The sequence below is a fragment of the Schistocerca cancellata genome, chromosome 10, assembly GCF_023864275.1.
Source record: "Schistocerca cancellata isolate TAMUIC-IGC-003103 chromosome 10, iqSchCanc2.1, whole genome shotgun sequence".
NCBI classification, from domain to species: domain Eukaryota; kingdom Metazoa; phylum Arthropoda; class Insecta; order Orthoptera; family Acrididae; genus Schistocerca; species Schistocerca cancellata.
This window is the reverse complement of record NC_064635.1, coordinates 2785104-2806052: the sequence shown is the minus strand read 5'-3', so window position 1 is coordinate 2806052 and position 20949 is coordinate 2785104. Positions and strand designations below refer to the sequence as shown.

The window sequence follows — 20949 nt, the reverse complement described above, 5'->3', positions numbered from 1 at the left end:
TTTATGGTGTTCGTAAATGTAATTCCCAGTCTTTTTTAGCTCAAGTGACAGCCTTTGGATTTGTGTCACTTATCGTGTAACCGTAATTTAACACATTTTTTATACTACTCACTTATCATTATTTAGATTCAATTTCTACTTTTCGCTCCAAGCAGGTATCTTGTTTAAATCATTTTGCAATTGATTTTGATATTCTGACGGCCTTCTACTTCATAAAGTCTAGGGGGAGCATCTACATCTACATCTACGTGGTTACTCTGCAATTCACACTTGAGTGCCTGGCAGAGGGTTCGTCGAACCATTTTCATACTATTTCTCTACCATTCTACTCTAGAATGGCACGTGGGAAACAGGAACACCTAAATCTTTCCGTTCGAGCGCTGATTTCTCTTATTTTATTATTATGATCGTTTCTCCCTACGTACATGGGAGTCAACAAAATATTTTCGCATTCGGAAGAGAAAGTTGGTGATTGAAATTTCGTAAATAGGTCTCGCCGCAAAGAAAACCGCCTTTGTTTCAGTGACTGCCACCCCAACTCGCGTATCATATCACTGAAACTCTCAGCCCTATTGCGCGATAACACGAAACGAGCTGCCCTTCTTTGCACTTTTTCGATGTCCTCCGTCAATCCTACCTGGTAAGGATCCCACACCGCGCAGCAATATTCCAGCAGAGGACGGACAAGTGTAATGTAGGCTGTCTCTTTAGTGGGTTTGTTGCATGTTCTCAGTGTTCTGCCAACAAAGCGCAGTCTTTGTTTCGCCTTCCCCACAATATTATCTATGTAGTCTTTCCAATTGTAATTACTAGGTATTTAGTCGAATTGACAGCCCTTAGATTTGGGCTATTTATCGTATACCCAAAATTTATCATATTTCTTTTAGGACCCATGTGGATCGCACTTTTCTTCGTTTAGTGCCAATTGCCACTTTTCGCACCATACAGAAATTGTCTCTAGATCAATTAGTAATTGGAATTGATAGTCTGATGATTTTACTAGACCGTAAATTACAGTGTCATCTGCAAACAATCAAAGGGGGCTGCTCAGATTATCACCTAGATCGTTTATGTAACTCAGGAACAGCAAAGGGCCTATGACACTACCTTGAGGAACGCCAGATATCACTTCTGTTCTACTCGATGATTTACCGTCTATCACTACGAACTGTGACCTCTCTGAGAAGAAATCACGAATCCAGTCACACAACTGAGACGATACTCCATATGTATGCAATTTGATTAATAGTAGCTTGTGAGGAACGGTATCAAAAGCCTTCTGGAAATCTAGGAATATGGATAGATCTGAGATCCCTTGTCGACAGCACTCATTAATTCATGGGAATAAAGAGCTAGCTGTGTTGCACAAGAACGATATTTTCTGAATCCGTGTTGGTTATGTATCAATAAGTCATTTTCTTCAAGGTGATTCATAATGTTCGAGCACAGTATATGCTCCAAAATCCTACTGCTAACTGAGGTCAGTGATATGGGTCTGTAATTCAATGGGTTACTCCTATTTCCTTTCTCGAATATAGGTGTGACCTGTGCTATTTTCCAGTCTTTAGGAACAGACCTTTCGTCAAGTGAGCGGTTGTATATGATTGCTAAGAAATGCGCTATTGTGACTGCATACTCTGAAAGGAACCTGATTGGTATACCATCTGGACCGGAAGAATCAAAACGTCGTAAGTCCCGGCATCGAAGCTCGCCAATGCTTAACTTTTGAATAAAAATCATCAGCAAAAGGCGGTCGAGGACTTCCGGCATAAGAAGTCACCCCTCATTCTGCCAACGGTCCTGTCAAAGAGGGCGGAGGAGCGGACAGACGTTCAGGACACTCTCCTGTCCTTGGGCGGGGAACTGCCCATAAGGGCGGAAGAATCGGCGATGATTAACGGCATGAGAATGTAGAAGACAATGGAAACCACTACATTAAAGACACACAACGTATATCCACAGGACATTTAAATTGAAAATGAAAAAGTGTCATGATGATCTCGCCACTGGTAAAAGATTCCGGAATAGTCCCCCATTTGGATCTTCGGGAGGGGACTGCCACAGGAGAGGTGACCATGAGAAAAAGATTGAATAACCAACGAAAGGATAACGTTTTACGAATCGGGGCGTGGAATTTCAGAAGTTTGAACGTGGTAGGTAAGCTAGAAAATCTGAAATGGGAAATGTTTTTATAAGGCTCCGTCTAGATATAGTAGGAGTCAGTGGAGTGAAATGGAAAGAACACGGCGTACTCAGGAGAAGATATAAACTCAGATGACGAGTCAGAAATGATGAAGAGTGAGCTGAAGTTTAAGGTACTAGTCAGGAAGAATCACTGCGCAAAGAATACCGATACGGAAATACGAAGGAGTGAAGAAATACGCTGGAAGCTCACTGAGGCTATAGATACTGCGATAAGGAATAGCTCAGTAGGCAGATTAGTTGAAGAGGAATGGACACCTCTAAATAGGGTAATCACAGAAGTAGCAGAGAAAAACACAGCTTTAAAGAAGATAACTGTGAAGAAACCATGGTCGACAGAAGTAATACTTCCATTGATCGATGAAAGAAGGAAGTACCAAATTGTTCAGGAAACTCGGGAATACAGAAATACAAGTCGCTTAGGAATGAAATAAATTGGCAGTCCACGGAAGCTAAGGCGAAATGGCTGCATGAAAAAGGAAAAATTTTAACAAATCAAAAAAGAGAGATTGTCGGAAGGACCGACTCAGCAAACAGAAAAGTCAAAACGACCTTCGGTGAAATCAAAAGCGAGGGCGGTCGGTAACACTGACTGTGCAATGGGAATTCCACTATTAAACGCACAAGAGAGAGTAATATATGGAAAGAGTACACTGAAGGCCTCTATGAAGAGGAGGAGTATCTGATGATGCGATAAAGAAGAAACTGGAGTCAATACAGAAGAGATAGGGGATCCAGTATTAGGATCAGAATTTAAAAGATCTTTGGAAGACTAAATAAGGCAGAAGCGATAGATAAAATTCCATCAGAATTTCTAAAATCATCGGGGGAAGCGGCATAAAACAACTATTCACTCTGGTCTGTAGAATGTATGAGTCTGGCAATACACCATCTGATTTTCGGAAAAAAATCATCCACGCTATTCCCAAGATTGCAAGAGACGATAAGTGCGAGAATTACCGTACAATCAGCTTCACAACTCACGCATCCACGTTGCTGACAAGAATAATATACAGAAAATGGAGAAGAAAGTTAAGGGTGCGTTAGACGTCGATCAACTTGGCTTTAGGTAAGGTAAAGGCACCAGAGAGGCAGTTCTGACGTTGCTGTTGATAATGGAAGCAAGACTAAAGAAAAATCAAGACACGTTCGTAGGATCTGTTGACCTGGAAAAAGAGTTCGACAATGTCAATTGGTGCAAAATGTTCCAAATTCTGAGGTAAATAGGGGTAAGCTATAGGGAGAGAGATCTAATATACAACATGTAACAGAACTAGGAGGGAATAATAAGAGTATCCGATTGAAAAGGGCCTAAGACAGGGATGCAGTCTTTCACCTCTACTTTTCAGTTTATGCGTCGAAGAAGCAATAACGGAAATAAAGCAAGGTTCAAGAATGGGGATAAAATTCAAGGTGAAATGATATAAATGGTTCGCACGCTGACGCTTGTTGATGGCCCAGCATTGAAATCTGCAGGAATTTGCGGAAGCGTTGCACTTCTGTCACGTTGAACGATTCTCTTCGGTCGTCATTGATCCCGTTCTTGCAGGATCATTTTCCGGCCGCAGCGATGTCGGAGATTTGATGTAAAAATAGTGACCCATATATGTAATATGGTCACAAACATTTTTGTAACAGATTACCGGTTTCGGTCTTTAATGACCATCACCAGATCTGTTTCATAAAAACAAAGTCCTAATGTACTGCAGCCATAGCGGCATCGTCAAATGTTAAATGCGGAATCAGCACCAGCACCGCATTTAACATTTGACGATGCCGCGCTATGGCTGCAGTACATTAGGACTTTGTTTTTATGAAACAGATCTGGTGATGGTCATTAAAGACCGAAACCGGTAATCTGTTACCAATAAGTTTGTGACCATAAACGTAAATTAAAGGAAACTTTTTACCGGATTCCTAATGTTCACAGTACACTCGTGAAATGGTAACTACGCTGCGGTCGGCAACAAGTGTCTGGCTACAATGGCGGGTTATCAAGATTTATGTGAGACTGAAAGTGGTGTTATAGTCGGCGCACGAGCGGATGGGATACAGCTTCTCCGACGTAGCGATCCTGCAAGAACGTGACAAATGACGACTGAAGATAACCGTTCAACGTGACACAGGTGCAACCCTTCCGCAATTTGCTGCAGATTTCAATGCTGGGTCATCAAAACGTGTCAGTGTACGAACCATTTCACGAAACATCATCGATATGGGCTTCCGGAGCCGAAGGCTCACTCGTATGGCCTCGATGACTGCACGACACAAAGCTTTACGCCTCGCCCGGGCCCGTCAACACCGACATTGGACTGCTGATGTTGCCTGGTCGGATGAGTCACGTTTCAAATTGTATCGAGCGGATGGAAGTGTACGGGTATGGAGAAAACCTCACATCAGCAGGGAACTAACAAGGAGGCTCTGTAATGATGTGCGGCGTCTGCAGTTGGAATGATATGGGATCCTGATACGTCTAGATACGACTCTGGCAAGTGACACGTACGTAAGCATCCTATCTGATCACCTGCATCCATCATGTCCACTGAGCATTCCGACGGACTTTGGCAATTCCAGCAGGACAATGCGACACTCCACACGTCCAGAATTGCTACAGAGTGGTTCCAGGAACACTCTTCTAGTTTTAAACACTTCCACTGGCCACCAAACTCCCCAGACATGAACATTATTGAGCATATCTGGGATGCCTTGTACGTGCTGTTCGGAAGAGAACTCCACCCCTGCGTATTCTTACGGATTTGTGGACAGCTCTGCAGGATTCATGGTGTCCCTTCCCTGCATCACTACTTCAGACATTAGTCGAGTCCATGCCACGTCGTGTTACGACACTTCTGCGTGCTCGCAGCGGCCCTACACGATATTAGGCAGGTATACCAGTTTCTTTGGCTCTTCAGTGTAGACGAAGTTAAGGAATTGTTGTACCTGGGCAGCAAAATAACCCATGACGGACGAAGCAAGGAGGATATTAAAAACAGACTAGCACTGGGAAAAAGGGCATTCGTGGGCAAGAGAAGTCTTACTAGTATCAAACATAGGCCTTAATTTGAGGAAGAAATTTCTGAGAACGTACGTTTGGAGCACAGCATTGAATGGCAGTGAGACACTGACTGTGGGAAATCCGGAACATATGATAATCGAAGGATTTAAGATGTAGTGCTACAAAAGAATGTTGATAATTAGACGGACTGATACGGTAATGAATGAGGTGGTTCTCCACAGGAACGGCGAGGAAAGGAATTTAGGAGAACACTGACAAGAAGAAGGGACAGGATGGTAGGACAGCTGTTAAGACACCACGGAATAATTTCCATGGTACCTAGAGGGAGCTGTAGAGAGTCAAATCTGTAGAGGAAGACAGAGATTGGAATATATCCAGCAAGTAACTGAAGGCGAAGGTTGCAAGTGCTACTCTGACATGAAGAGGTTGGCACAGGAGAGAAATTCGTGGTGGGCCGCCTCAGACCAGTCAGAAGGCTGGCGAGGTGACGTAAAAAAAAGAACCACACTGTTGTCCGGCAACGGCGGCGGCGGAACATTTACGGGCCAGAAGTGCTTACACAGACTCACATCTGCGCCACAAAATGGACGAACGCGAGCTAGTGGAAGTGTGCGTGGGTCTGCGCTCTTACATCACACAAACAACAAAGTTAGAAAGAATCACAGAAATCGGACTGTTTCGGATGTATTCTTTTTTAATAAGCGGAATGCTTCAGAAAATTTAACTGGTACTGAACACATATCTTTTTGAGAGTTACACCAGAAAATCGAAACACGATATCGAATATTTCGTACAAGCAACTGGTCCGAGCACAAATGTGGGAGAGACAGTATACCAGTCACAACCCCATTGGTAGTCACCTCCGATTCCTAGCTGTTGGTGATTTCTAGAGAAGTTTAATGTAGGTACTGCTTAAAGTTCACTATTCATCAATAAGCCTTATTGTATCAGAAGGACTGTATGATTTCACTAACGGAATTTTGAAACAAAAATACAATTTTTTATTTCCATTGGAAGAAACTCAAGGGAACAAATGCAAAGCATGCGGATGAAGAGCCAACTGCGCTTCCACCCTTCCTCTGCAACTTCCGTGCCTCGCATTTGGTACTCGTATAAAGTCTTCGATTACTTTCGTAGCCTCATACCTGTTGTTGTAGACGAATCGCATTATACTTGCCTCGTTTGGTCACCGTTCTACTGATTTACACAAGAACCCGACAACAAAAATAAAAAGTAGCTACATGCGCACGTGCAAACTTTCAAACGAAAAGGAAACGATATTGTTTTCGCTGATTGTCAGATACGTGACTGTAGCGCTGTCGGAGAGACAAGTAAGAAACAAAGCTGACAGCGAGAGAGACACGGACAGAGAGAGATATCGCCCTGTAGCACGAAATACAGTCCAACATCGGTGGTCAAAACTGGAACACCCTCGGCAATTACCTGCAACAGCCTGCATCATCAGCAAAACTGCCGTCTATTGCAGCCACACTGCAGCAATTGCGGCCAAACACTGCAGTAAAATATAACCCGTCTACGGAAAGATGGTCGAGATTTTGAAGTCAACCGTTACTGACTAAAACGATGCGCGCTCGTGATACGTAATCACGAGCGCGCTACATGGGAATTAGGCTGCAGACGTAAAAGCTGAAGGAGGAACATCAGAAGCGACTACAATTAGTAAAGTTTGTATACTACCACCTCTCACGTTTGACATTTACTATGAAGAAATTTTCAGGGGGGTTTTCGCGGAAGAAAGTAACGGGATCATTATAATGGGAAAGATAATGAACAGTATTAGAAACAGTGATGACAGTGTTGTCACAGAAAATGGTGTGCCTGCGCTCCAGCACACGATAGACAGTTTAGTCCAGCGCAGTGAAGGCTTTGGCCTGTTAGTCAACGCTTCCAAAACGTAAGTTGTAGTCTTCTCTAAGAGAATAATCCGAGCAACCGTGTCAATAAAAAGGTCGAGCAAGTCTTCTTCTGGAAATACTGAGACGGATGAGCAGTGTGACTGCAAGAGAGAGAACACATCTAGAGTAGAATACGTCCGCAGAAAACTTATCAGCACGAAAAAACTTTTTATAGGATTTGATTTTAGTCTGAAACTGAGACGCAAATGATTCGTTGCTACGCGTTCTCCATTTTTCTCTACGGATGCGAAAGCTGGATCTTACACGAATATCTAGAGAAAAGAACTGATGCTTCTGAAGTGTATCGATACGGTCGTCTCTTACGCAAACCTCGGGTGCTGAAAATTTCAAACGAAGTTCTTCATCGGACAAGAATGCAAAAAAGAACAATTGTTTGCTATGAAACAAAGGACAACTCTTACATCTAGGACGCATTACACCTGTTGTTACAAATGGCACTGCTGGCCGGGAGGCCCCACCGGGGAAGTTGGGCCGGCGAGCGCGAGTCGACGCCACACTGGGCAGTCCTCAACACAACACCCAGTCCGAGAGCAGCATGGGAGGTAAGCACGTTACCATTCAGCTAAGCAGGCGGACCCTGTAGTTACAATTCACCATTGACTCGAAAGTACAAGGGAAAAGTTCTGTTGGAAGAAGAAGGAACTCGTGGCTGAAAGATGGTACTGGGGCGTTTGCAAGTGCCGAGTGGAAGAGGACACGAGTGCACGGCACGCGGGGTCTTCCTCTCCAGAAACGACACCACATCGGTCAGCTGGCGGGCTTTTCTTTTGCCGGTCGCCTCGTGTGTTCCATCAGATGGGCCTGCGGCGAATGCGTGATGAGGCTGGGCCACGCGTCGCAAAGAAAGCGAGCGGCGACACGGCGTGGCGTGGCCCCCTCCACGTGCTAACCGGCCGCTATATAACGCCGCCGCCACACACGGGCCTCAACACAAGTGTCGCCCAACAGATGACGACCGGACAAGCCGAACGCTGCAACATGAAGCTCCTGGTGAGTGTCTCTCTCTCTCTCTCTCCCCCCTCCTAGCGTGTTAACAACGTATGGTGAATAGTAATTAACAGCGAAAATTGACATAATACAAGTAAAAACATTGATTTGTAAACGAGCCGTTTCGAGATAGCTCCGAATTTGTGATTAGAAGCCGCCAGTGAATTCAGCGTAAAATATTGTCCTAGTTAATAGAAATGTATTTGAAATTTGAATTTTTCGATCAACTCCTCGTGTAATTGGGCGGAAATTTGACCTGTAACCAACAGTTGAGAATTGTGGTCGCTGTGTGATGGGGCGCCGGCACATTCTGCGCCGATTAAGACGGCAGCTAACGCGCCAATGTGGTCCACAGGCCCGGTACCTTTCCCACCAGGGTCATCTGACGTCAGTCCTCTGCACAGTGTCACCTCAAAAGTGAATTGTACAATCTTCTCGAGCTTTAATAAATGATCCGGCGGAGTTTGAAAGAAATCGTGGCACGGCAGAGACGAGTGTAGCACTGCATCCAGGGCCGACAACAAGACGTGAAAAACCTAGATTAGCAGGTACCAGTGTTCAGTAAACTGTAGCATCCAGTGTACTGAAGTAGTATTGTATTCCTTGTTAAGCGGTCGCAGGTTCGAATCCTGCCTCGGGCATGGATATGTGTGATGTCCTTAGGTTAGTTGGGTTTAAATAGTTCTAAGTTCTAGGGGACTGATGTTAAGTCCCATAGTGCTCAGAGCCATTTGAACCATTTTTTGAACCTTGTTAAGGTAGGGAATGTGTGAAATCTGAGGCACATTAATTAGATGGGGAGTTTATCGTAATAATCAGCGTAATATTTCACACGGAAGTCAGTGGCGCTTTTTGCACACTCATTGCCACCTATCTCGCAAACGGTTCGTTTGCGGAGCCTTACTCGTGTGTTAACCGGGGGCCTAGAAACGACGGAGGCTCCGTCCCCGCCGCAGCCGCAGTGGTCCACAACCCCACGACGACTACCGCAGTCCACTTCACCCCTCCGCCGCCCCACAACGAACCACTCTTTCAGGGTTATTGTGCGGTTCGGCCCCCGGGTCTGGCACAAATTTTCATTATCGCCATTCCCTTATACAGATGAAGGTTGTTCGTATTACAACTGCCGAAACGTTTCACGTAGGTAATTTGTGACACAACAGAATCTCGGATTGGAGAGTGATGTGCAAGAAAATCGGCTACATCCTTTTCAAATAAACTGTCGCGGCGTCTGCCATCAACAGTTCAGCGAAAGCACGGAAATGTAAAGCTGGATGGCTGGACGCGAGTTTGAAGCGCCGTCTTCTCCAGTCTGACTCCACTGTCTGATAAAAGTTAGACATTGAGATGGCTGCATGGCCACGTTCCGAAAGCCAATAAATTGAAAGAAGTGATCTTCTGGCTTTTCCGGAGTCAGTGAACGGTAAAGTTATCAAAGCTCGAAGAACTCGCAAGTGCGTTCTCGTACGCAGAACTCTGCTCAGTCGCTTTCCGGTTTTCTAGGCGAGTGTTGCAGTCATAATGAGCATGCACCACCTATGGAGGCAGAAGCCTCACATCCTCGTTTCCTGCCATCAGATAGCTGAACGTGCTAATTAAGCCAGTAAATTACGTTTGTTTTAGCGGAAACTTGAAACGTGGCGTTTTCGTGTGACTTTTTAATCACCCTGTTTTGCAGTAGTGGAGATTATCGGAGGAAGCTGCCAGGAACCAACTGGCGGCTGTGTATTGGCTCTTTGCAGTCTACGTTATCCAAGTAGACAAGTACATTGCTTACGAGCACTGGAAAGTTTAACTGTGTCGCTGGAGACACATTTTATTGGTGTAGCGGTGATAATTTGTCGGGGTACCGTCCCCCGCTTAATCTTCGGAGTGATACGCCGCCGAATTTGTCTCGCGTGACAAGGGCGGCCGCGACAGAGCCTTCACGCCATGTTACGACCTCTGCGGCGGCGTTTCCGCGGAACACTGCTGTTCGGTGGGCACTGAACAACAGCTACGCGAAAATTATTATTAAAGACACGACTTTTCTTTCTCGCATTTTGACGAAAGTCATTATTTTTAATGATTTCTGTATTACTAGTTACGAATTAAAATTGAAGTAACCACTGAGTAAAGCCACTTTCCACAGTTTAATTTTTATTAACCTTCAAAATAAACACGGAGTTCCATCTCAGTGGTACCAGAATTCTCAATGTGTTCCGTCAGATGAAAAATTTGGTAACCTCTGCTCTACGGGGTCTAAAAGAAAGGGAACGCTACTGAAAGCACTTCTACTTTCGACGTCCGTAGTGGGAGGCGCTACGGGATAACGCAGACCACCGAGCAGAGTTTTGCTCTCAAAATTACAAGGGCAATTTCTTCCCTGACGAGCGAAGAGACATGTTTCTTACTCCAAAATACACGCCACAGGCAAAATTTGAGAGATTCGCGCTAAGCATCCTCCACATCCACATCTACACTCCAGCGTCACTTACATCTTCTCGCGAGGGGGATTGCGCTAAGCCTCTCTGTGGGCTCTTCCCGAGCTATACGTGGAAGAAAGTATAAAATTCTGGTTGACTCTACTAGCGACGTAAGCTCTCGGAACTTTAACAGTAGCCCATACCGTTTTGCGGGACGCCTCACTTGCATTGGCTGAGCATGTCAGTCAAACAATCGCGCTGACTAAATGAACGTTTAACGAAACGCCTGCTCTTCTCTGTTTCCTATGTCACTATTGGTCGAACAAATCTTTTGTAAACTACTTCCTTTCTTCATGCACAACATTTGCTGCGGATTCTTCCATTGAATCTCAGTCTCCCAACTGCCTTACTCACGATTAGTTTTATGTGGTTGTTCCACCCAGTACGCATACTCCTACAAATTTTATGGAAGTAAGTGCTTCCAGTGATAGTTGTGCAACATTGCCATCCTACAATCCCACAAACTTCCGGCGCTACGTACTTGGTTATTTACGAGTATACAGACCGTGAAAGGTAATGGTTCTACAACGCTCACCTGGGGCACGTCTGAAGTTACTTTGACGTCCAAGAACTTCTCTCTATTACGAATGACACGGGTCTGTCTGCTAGAAACTCGAAATCACACAGTTGGTCTGATATTGGTATTTTGTTCATTTGGCTGCAGTGGGAAATTGTATGGAACTCCTTCCAGACTGCAAGCAACATGGTGTCGACCTGGGAGTCTCTACCTACTGCTTTCTGTGTCTCGTGGACGAAGAGAGCGAGCTGGGTTTCACACGATCCTTGTTTTCAGAGATCACGCCAGTTCCTTCAGAGGAGGTTTGCGGCCTCCGAGAATATCGTAACAGGCGAGCATAAAACATGTTCCAAAATTCTGCAACATACCGACGTCAGATATAAAGACCTATAATTTTGTACGTCATTTCGACAATCCTTTTTGAAAAACGGAATGATCTGAGTTTTTTTAATTAATAGGAACGCACCTGCAGCGGCCTACGGTATAGTGTTACTAGAAGAGGCGTAAGTCGTTTCGCATACTCACTGTACAATCCTGTTGGTATCCCGTCAGGTCGAGTGGCCTTCCCTCTCTTGTCCGATTCCAGTTGTTATTCTACTCCATTTTATTTCGCAGTACAATGGAATCGAGGAAGGAAACGTAGTGTGTGAAACGCTCTTTTCTTTGGCAATGCAGTGGCAAACAGAGCAGCGCACCGCAAAATACTCTGTTTCGTAAATGGCGCGAGGAGAGAGTGGGGTGGGCACTGTTTGTGACCGGCAGTCGGGCGCCTCTGCCCGATGGCGGAGGCCGCGTTGCGTAGGCGGCGCGAGGCAGGACTGCAGGCGCCGCTCCACATACCAGGTGCATACGAGGCGTGTTTGGGATCACACGGCAGCGGTCGGTTTCTACTTCGTTAAAAGATATCTTCCACTGTCAATAGAAACCCCTTCACGAAATATAGAAACGTAGTACCTTCGATATAAGGAGCTGATCAGCACAATGAAATAATGCACTCCTCGCTGGAGGAAGTCTACAAGTATCACACTCATGGATTGATTTGAGGCACTGTGTAAAAGGTGAAGTATGAAGTGCGGAACAACCGTAAAGGTAGAGAATCGAAGGGTTTGAGACGTGGGTTTACAGAAGGTTCTGCGACCGTGTAGGCTCCAGATTCCTCGACTTGCGTCAAAGGGTGGCTGGGTTTCCGGTTCTGCTGAATAGGTCAGGTGTACACTACATGCAAGGAGGCGGCTACACGGGTAGCAGGGGCTGTCTGGCGTGGACTGGGCTGTTTTTTAGGTTAGAGGGTCTCGGGAAAACACAAGAAGGCTTTCAGTCACAAAGGGTGCAGGCTGAACACAAGAAGAACATAGATACAGGAACCATTGGTATAACAGTTGCAAATTGTCGTAGCTGTGTTGGGAAACTACCAGAGCTCCAAGCGCCAATAGAAAGCACTGATCCTCAAATCGTTATAGGCACTGAAAGCTGGCTAAGGCCGGATATAAGCTCAGACGAAATTTTTGCGAAGAACCTAACGATGTTCCGAAAGGATAGGCTAAACACGGTTGGTGGTGGCATGTTTGCTGCTGTCAGAAGTAGTTTAACTTGTCGCGAAATTGAAGTATATACTTCCTGTGAGTTGGTATGGGCGGAGGTCAATGTTCGCAGCCGGAATAAAATAATAACTGGATCCTTTTACCGACCTCCCAATTCAGATGATACAGCTGCTGAAAGGTTCAAAGAAAACTTGACTTTGATTTCAAACACGTACCCGACTCATACGATAATAATTGGTGGTGACTTTAATTTACACACGATATGCTGGCGAAAATACATGTTTAATTCCGGAGGTACGCATAAAATATCATCCAAAATTGTGCTAAACGCATTCTCTGAAAATTATTTCGAGCAGTTAGTTCATGAGCCCACGCGAATATGAAACGGTTGTGAAAACACGCTTGACCTCTTAGCTCGTTAATAACGAGCATCAAAACCGATTCAGGGATTAGTGAACACAGGGTTGTCGTAGTGAGACTGAGTATCGTAATCCCCAAATCCTCGAAAAATAAGCGAAAAATATACCTATTCAAAAAAGCAGATAAAAATTCACTTGATACCTTCCCGAGAGACAATCTCCACTCATTCGAAATTAATAATATAAGTGTAGTCCAGATGTGGCTTCAATTCAAAGAAATAATATCGGCAGCAATTGAGAGATTTATACCAAATAAATTAACAAACGACGGAGCTGATCCTCCTTGGTACACAAAACGGGTTAGAACACTGTTGCAGAAAAAACGAAACAAACATGCCAAATTTAAACAGACGCAAAATCCCCAAGATTGGCGATCTTTTACAGAAGTTCGAAATTTAGCGCGGTCTTCAATGCGAGATACTTATAACAGTTTCCATAACGAAACTCTGTCTCGAAACCTGGCAGAACATCCAAAGAGTTTCTGGTCGTATGTGATGTTAGCGGCAAGAAACAATCAATGCCTTCTATGCGCGATAGCAATGGAGATACTATCGAAGACATTGCTGCCAAAGCAGAGTTACTAAACACAGCCTTCCGAAATACCTTCAGAAAAGAAGACGAAGTAAATATTCCAGAAATCTAATCCAGAACAGCTGCTAACATGAGTAACGTAGAAGTAAATATCCTCCGAGTAGTGAAGCAACTCAAATCACTTAATAAAAGCAAGTCTTCTGGTCCAGAATGTATACCAATGAGGTTCCTTTCGGAGTATGCTGATGCATTAACTCCACACTTAACAATCATATACAACCGTTCGCTCGACAAAAGATCCGTACCCAAAGACTGGAAAGCTGCACAGGTCACACCAAAACTCAAGAAAGGTAGTAGGAGTAATCCACTACATTAAAGCCCCATATCGTTAACGTCGATATGCAGCATTATTTTGGAACATATATTGTGTTCCAACACTATGAATTAGGTAGAAGAAAACGGTCTACTGACACACGGTCAACATGGGTTTAGAAAACATCATTCCTGTGAAACACAACTAGCTCTTTATTCACATGAAGTGTTGAGAGCTATTGATAAGGGACTTCAGATCGATTCCGTTATTTCTGGATTTCCGGAAGGCTTTTGACATTGTACCACAGAAGCGGCTCGTAGTGAAACTGCGTGCTTATGGAATATCGTCTCAGTTATGTGACTAGATTTGTGATTTCCTGTCAAAGAGGTCACAGTTCGTAGTAATTGACGGAAAGCAATCGAGTAAAACAGAAGTGATTTCTGGCGTTCCCCGAGGTAGTGTTATAGGCCCTTTGCTGTTCTATATAAACGATTTGGGAGACAATCTGTGCAGCCGTCTTCGGCTGTTTGCAGATGACGCTGTCGTTTATCGACTAATAAAGTCATCAGAAGGTCAAAACAAACTGCAAAACGATTTAGAAAAGATATCTGAATGGTGCGAAAAGTGGCAGTTGACCCTAAATAACGAAAAGTGTGAGGTTGTCCACATGAGTGGTGAAAGAAACTCGTTAAACTTCGGTTACAAGATAGATCAAAAAGCCGTAAATTTAACTAAATACCTCGGTATTGCAGTTACGAACAACTTAAATTGGAAGGAACACACAGAAAATGTTGTGGGGAAGGCTAACCAACGACTGCGTTTTATTGGCAGGACACTTAGAAAATGTAACAGACCTACTAAGGAGACTGCGTACACTACGCTTGTCCGTCCTCTTTTAGAATACTGCTGCGCGGTGTGGGATTCTTACCAGATAGGACTGACGGAGTACATCGAAAAAGTTCAAAGAAGGGCAGCGCGTTTTGTATTATCGCGAAATATCGGAGAGTGTCACGGAAATGATACAGGATTTTGGCTGGACATCATTAAAAGAAAGCCGTTTTTTGTTGCGACGGAATCTTCTCACGAAATTCCAACCATCAGCTTTGTCCTCCGAATGCGAAAATATTTTGTTGACACCGACCTACACAGGGAGCTATCACCACGATAAAATAAGGGAAATCAGAGCACGTACGGAAGGGTAAAGGTGTTCGTTCTTTTCGCGAGCTATACTAGATTGGAATAATAGAGAACTGTGAAGGTGGTTCGATGAACCCTCTGCCAGGCACTTAAATGTGTTTTGCAGAGTATCCATGTAGATGTAGATGTAGGACGCTGAAAATTAAACTGACTGATGAGATCTGAAACGAGGAGGTTTTCGGCAGAATCCGTGAGGGACGGAATACGTGCAACAAATTGGATATAAGGGAGAAAGTGACAGATCCCGTGTTACGACTTCGTGCAGTAACTTCCGTCTTACCAGAAGGAGCCGTAAAGGGTAAAGAGTGTACGGGAAGACAGAGGTCGGACTATATCCAACAAATTATTGAGGATGTCAGGTGAAAGGTTTACTCTGATATGATGAGGTTGGCGCAAGAGAAGAAGTCGTGTCGGGCCACGTCAGTCCAATTAGAAAGCTGATTAAAAACAAAACCTACGAGCGGCGATGTCTAGAGATATGAACTGGGACGAGCCCACAGATGGTAGAATATACTGGGAAAATGCCATGTGTCTGCGAGAGAGATTGCTTCCAGAGCAGCTATGGCCCCCACTCGCAGATGAATACAATTTAAATTTGTGCTATCCACATCAGATCAGAACAACAGGACACGTAAAGAAGCACTCCGTCTTCAGACCACAAGTGGCCCATCGGGACCATCCGACCGCCGTGTCATCCTCAGTGAGGATGCGGATAGGAGGGGCGTGTGGTCAGCACACCGCTCTCCCGGTCGTTATGATGGGTTTCTTTGACCGGAGCCGCTACTATTCGGTCGAGTAGCTCCTCAATTGGCATCACGAGGCTGAGTGCACCCCGAGGAGACGTAAAGCGTATACCAAGAAAGGGGCAGTGAATCGTCACCGGCTTGTAAATCGTCATAGACGTGGCGAGAAAACAGGAACATTTTCCAGCTTCCTCCGCGCAGATAAAATCAGGCGCACAACGGCTCCGACAGAGCAGTCATTATTCCCAGACGCCATCCGTGACTGGAACGGGAAGAGGTTGTTTGGGGGAAGAGACCAAACAGCGAAGTCATCAGTCTCATCGGATTATGGAAGGATGGGGAAGGAAGTCGGCCGTGCCCTTTCAAAGGAACCATCCCAGCATTTGCCCGGAGCGATTTAGGAAAATCACGGAAAACCTAAATCAGGATGGCCGAATGCGGGATTGAACCTTCGTCCTTCCGAATGCGAGTCCAGTGTGCTAACTGTTGTGGCGTAGCAAGAGCCACGCCACTCGGAGGTAGCCGAAAGGCACGCGATGTAATGCAGACGGGCGTGAATTCTGGAACAGGATAACTATTGAATGGTAGCAAGAAAAGTACGTAGCTGCTTTATACTTAACTTTTATTCTCTGATGAATACAGCGTTCTTCTTGAGACATTTATACTATAACTCTCAAAGTAGGTAAGGCTAATGGCGCCTTGCTAGGTCGCAGTCATGTGCTTAGCTGAAGGCTATTCTAACTGTCTCTCGGCAAATGAGAGGAAGGCCTCGTACGTCTAGTCGCTAGCAATGTCGTCCGTACAACTGGGGCGAGTGCTAGTCCGTCTTTCTAGACCTGCCATGTGGTGGCGCTAGGTCTGCAAGTACTGATGGCGGCGACACGCGGGTCCGACATGTACTAATGGACCGCGGCCGATTTAAGCTACCACCTAGCAAGTGTGGTGTCTGGCGGTGACACCACACTAACCACTGCGCCACCTCGCTCGGTGAACGGGCAGAAAACTCGGTACGAGGTGCAATGAAAATTTAGAAAGATCCGCACACTGTAGGAGTCCGGACCGGCAGCGCCTCTCACGAAGCACGTAACGAGAGGACGCTCCGAGCCGAGCCGAGCCGCGTCGCATAATGTCGCAGTCTCTGCGCTTGGAGCGGAGCACCTCCCATCACGCCACGGCCGTTGGCCCACATGCATAAGCACGGCGCGATTTCAGAAACGCAGTGCCGCGGAAAAGGGCTCCGAAACCTTCCCTGCTCCCGCTCTCTCGCCGCGTTATGACAGCACTCCCGCCTTACACAACTCGGCCCAGAATATACGTCGCACTTCTTACACAAACTGGCTACGACCAGCGGCGTGCGTCAGTTACACAGTGGAAAACTCTCAACCAAATCACCGGGTTTTAACATTCACTCACACCGTTTTCCTACTCTTCATTCTCACTAGGAAAATCTGAATAATCATCGTCAAAAACCTACGAAAGTGTTTAAGATTCGTTCATTTCCTATCTTTTCTGAATGGGACCATCTACAGAAGCAGGTTGGACGGATTGTGTGCGAAACACGAGTAAATTCGCGATCCGTCTGCAACGTGTCAAAAATCATCTACGATATGAAAATCTGTACCCTCCGACAACTTTCTCTTCTACAGCCCACTTACAGTTTGGAAAATTTCTATCGCTCAGTTTTCTAACTAGACTTTCTCTCTCTTTTACATCTGCTGTACCAAATTCGATGTGTAAAAAAAGGCTGTTCGTTTTGCTTTATCACGTAATGGCGTTTCTCAATGTAGCGAACTCTTCTCACGAAATTTCAATTAACAACCTACTCCGTTGAGCAGGGTCGGCCCGAGAACATTTTCCACAAAAGCGACTTATTTGGCAGCCCCCGAGCCTCTTCCTTTCCCCTCGTACACTTTCCGCTGCTACTGTGATACGTACTGCACTCAGATCTGTCCTCGGGCTCGTCTCAACAGTTGTGGCGCCTCTGGTGCCCCAAGCTGCGGCTTGTGTCTTCAGCCGGTCCTGCCCACGAGGTACAAATATTTTGAGGCTTCTAACTTATATACCGAGGGATGACCACAGCGACAAAATAAGACAAATCGCGAGCCCGCATGAGAACATGTTTGCCATCTCGCAAGCATTTAGCTGTGAACTGCAGACTAATCGTGTAGATGTAGATTTAGACGCGTGGCTCCCAGCAGTCCTCGAGCCCCAACTCACCTGTTACACCAGTAGTGGATATGACTGTGTGTTCGGCTGCACCTATAGGAGGAGACGGCACCAAGAAGTGGATATCATCAATTATCTGGGATATAACTTTTTTTTTTAATGCCCACATAATTTAGTTCTTGTGGCACGACACGTCCTGACACTGAAATCTCACATATAAAAAATGTCAATTTCAGAGTCTGCTACCTCCCCCTCCCTACGGATAAATTCCTGCAAACAACGATGACTGTAATTTGTGTACTTTATGCGGGTGATCGGGCTCATTTATAGCTATTAAACTGTACACCATTTGTGAAATACAACAAGAAAAATGACGGCAGCAGACATCCATCGTCAGATATATGATTGAAATCCGACGAATTTTACCAACGTAGGGAACAAGCAGCCTAGTTAGCATTACCCTTATTCTAGACTTTAGCCCCACTCGTTTGTCGGTATGATTACTATTAAATATACATGTAACTTACACTGAACAGCTGTTAAATTTAAGAAAAATCTTGAAGACAACGAATCTATTACATGTTCTTGAAATGTCGTGCATTCAGCCGGCCGCAGTGGTCTAGCGGTTCTAGGCACTTCAGTCCGGAACCGCGCGACTGCTACGGTCGCAGGTTCGAATCCTGCCTCGGGCATGGCTGTGTGTGGTGTCCTTAGGTTAGTTAGGTTTAAGTAGTTCTAAGTTCTAGGGGACTGATGACCTCAGATGTTAAGTCCCATAGTGCTCGGAGTCATTTGTTGCACATTGAAATCAGTAAATTAACAAATTTGCATATTTTCACTCACTGATGGCCCACAGGATAATATTATGTGGTAAATCCTCACTTCGATAAAAAGTTAACAGAATCTTCCGTCGGTTCTTGGTAGAACAACATTATAATAAATGAAAAGCTCCAGTTTGCTTTTGTTCTACAATACAAATTCCAAATATTGTAGAACAAAAGAAAACTTTGCTTTTCATTTATTATCGATAAAAAGTTTTGCTGTACAAAAGAAAGTAATTTGGACTTCACACAATATATCTCGCACGCATCTGTTTAAGCAGTTGGGAATACTGAACAATGTTTCACAGTACCTTCAGTTGCCAAGTAAATTTGCTGTTGACAGTATATCACAGTCTGACATATTCACAAATACATTACTATCAGAAAAAATGATCTGCAGTTCTCTCTAGTTAGTCAAGCTCTGGCACAGAGAGGAGTGATGTGCACAGCTGTAAAACTTCTCGATAACTAGCCAGTGAAAATAACGTGTCCAACAGATGACACAGGGGATCTCAGATACAGAGTAATCTTGTTTCTACTCAACAACTTCTTCTATAGCATAGACGAATTCTTCAATACAAATAAGAGTGCTCCTTAAGGCTTTATTGTCAAAATTGATGGTTTACAAGTTTTTGGGTTTGCATTTTAGTTTTCTCTGACGTGTTTGAAATCGTGATGTGTTAAGTGAACACGATGCACGGAACTAACAAGATGCAGGACAGCACAAACAACCCGTTTACTCTTTAATCTTGTTAACTTACATATCTGTCACAAAAGCTGAAAGTCACCGCTTTATTATTAATTAATAAGCACTGCCTCTCATCACTACCGTTAACTGCTAGCTCCTGTGACATGTGTCATTTCCCAACTCTGGCAGTTATTTTGGCACCTCAATGGCTCAAGAATGGCTGGACAGAGTGTTGTGGGAATAAAGGAGGCACTGGTTTAGGATTGCTCTTACTCGACTGTTCACATCGGGGCTTGTTGCATCACAACAGACCCTAACACTAATGCCGAGAACACAGTGCACAGTTTACATAAAATGTGTAGCTTACAATTTTCTTCTTTGTTACATAGTTAGGTGATCTACACAACTGACTGAAACACAGAAAATTTGGGTTTGCTACTGAAGGAAACCTCCTACGTCTGTGGGCCGTGAGCAGCCTTGCTGGCTACTTCTGTAAAACATACTAACACTGACTACGACTAATCTATTCATACGACTGTAGAAAATTAATATTTTCAGTTTATTTGCATTAAATTTTAATTAATATGACATACTCATAAAAATAACAGCTCTACTGTTTGTGGAACTTGTGTGTAAAACTGGAACATATATGTATAGATAGAAACCAAAAAGGAATCCTCGGCGAAAGAGTTTTTACTATGAAATACACCAGAAATTACAATGAATTAATGGGCACACACTGGTTGGAGATAGTGTGTTCTTGTTAAGCACTTGAACTAACTTAAAGGCGCAGTATGTTATCTTCCCCTGTCCTGTCTGAATGATTTGCCTTTCCTTTCTCAACTATTTTTCTTTTTTCTCTGTGAATGACATACGAGTTCTGAAAGATAGGATAATCTTCTCTATGTTCTTTATATACGTCTACAAGCACTACTTATATTTTGCTTCCTCGAGCTGCAGGCCAGCTGTTCTCTCTCTCGGTAAATACTCATGTCAAGTAATTAATAGCTACCGGTACGAGTCAATCACGCTGCAGTCGTCACCAGAAGCCAGTTTACTACACAGCAGGCTGGTTCTGCCACTAGCACAACACTCATCATTCCACACCCCCGAACACACTCCGCGATATTGCGATTTACAGAACACGATGTGTGAATCAAAGCCAATAACCTCCTCCTCCTCCTCTTATCTGCGGGACTACCTAAGGTCTATTCAATTTATATTGGCAGTGGACTTTAATTGAGGAAAAACTGGTTTTGTAATGAATACTGCAGGTCTTTATCTGGCACATTGGTCCTAATTTGAATTCTCCACGATTGTGTGCAGAATGAATGCCTGACTATGCAGGAAAGACTATACTCTCATTTCTGCCATTACCTTCACAGAGTGTAATACCCTCAATGTAG

The 20949-nt window shown here is 44.5% G+C and overlaps 1 protein-coding gene across 3 annotated transcripts in view; it reads right to left on the bottom strand.

Annotated features, from left to right (window-relative positions):
* Nucleotides 1–20949, bottom strand: part of LOC126106790 (uncharacterized) — a 467803-nt gene that overhangs the window by 398825 nt on the left and 48029 nt on the right. The gene's annotated exons all lie outside the window — the stretch shown is intronic.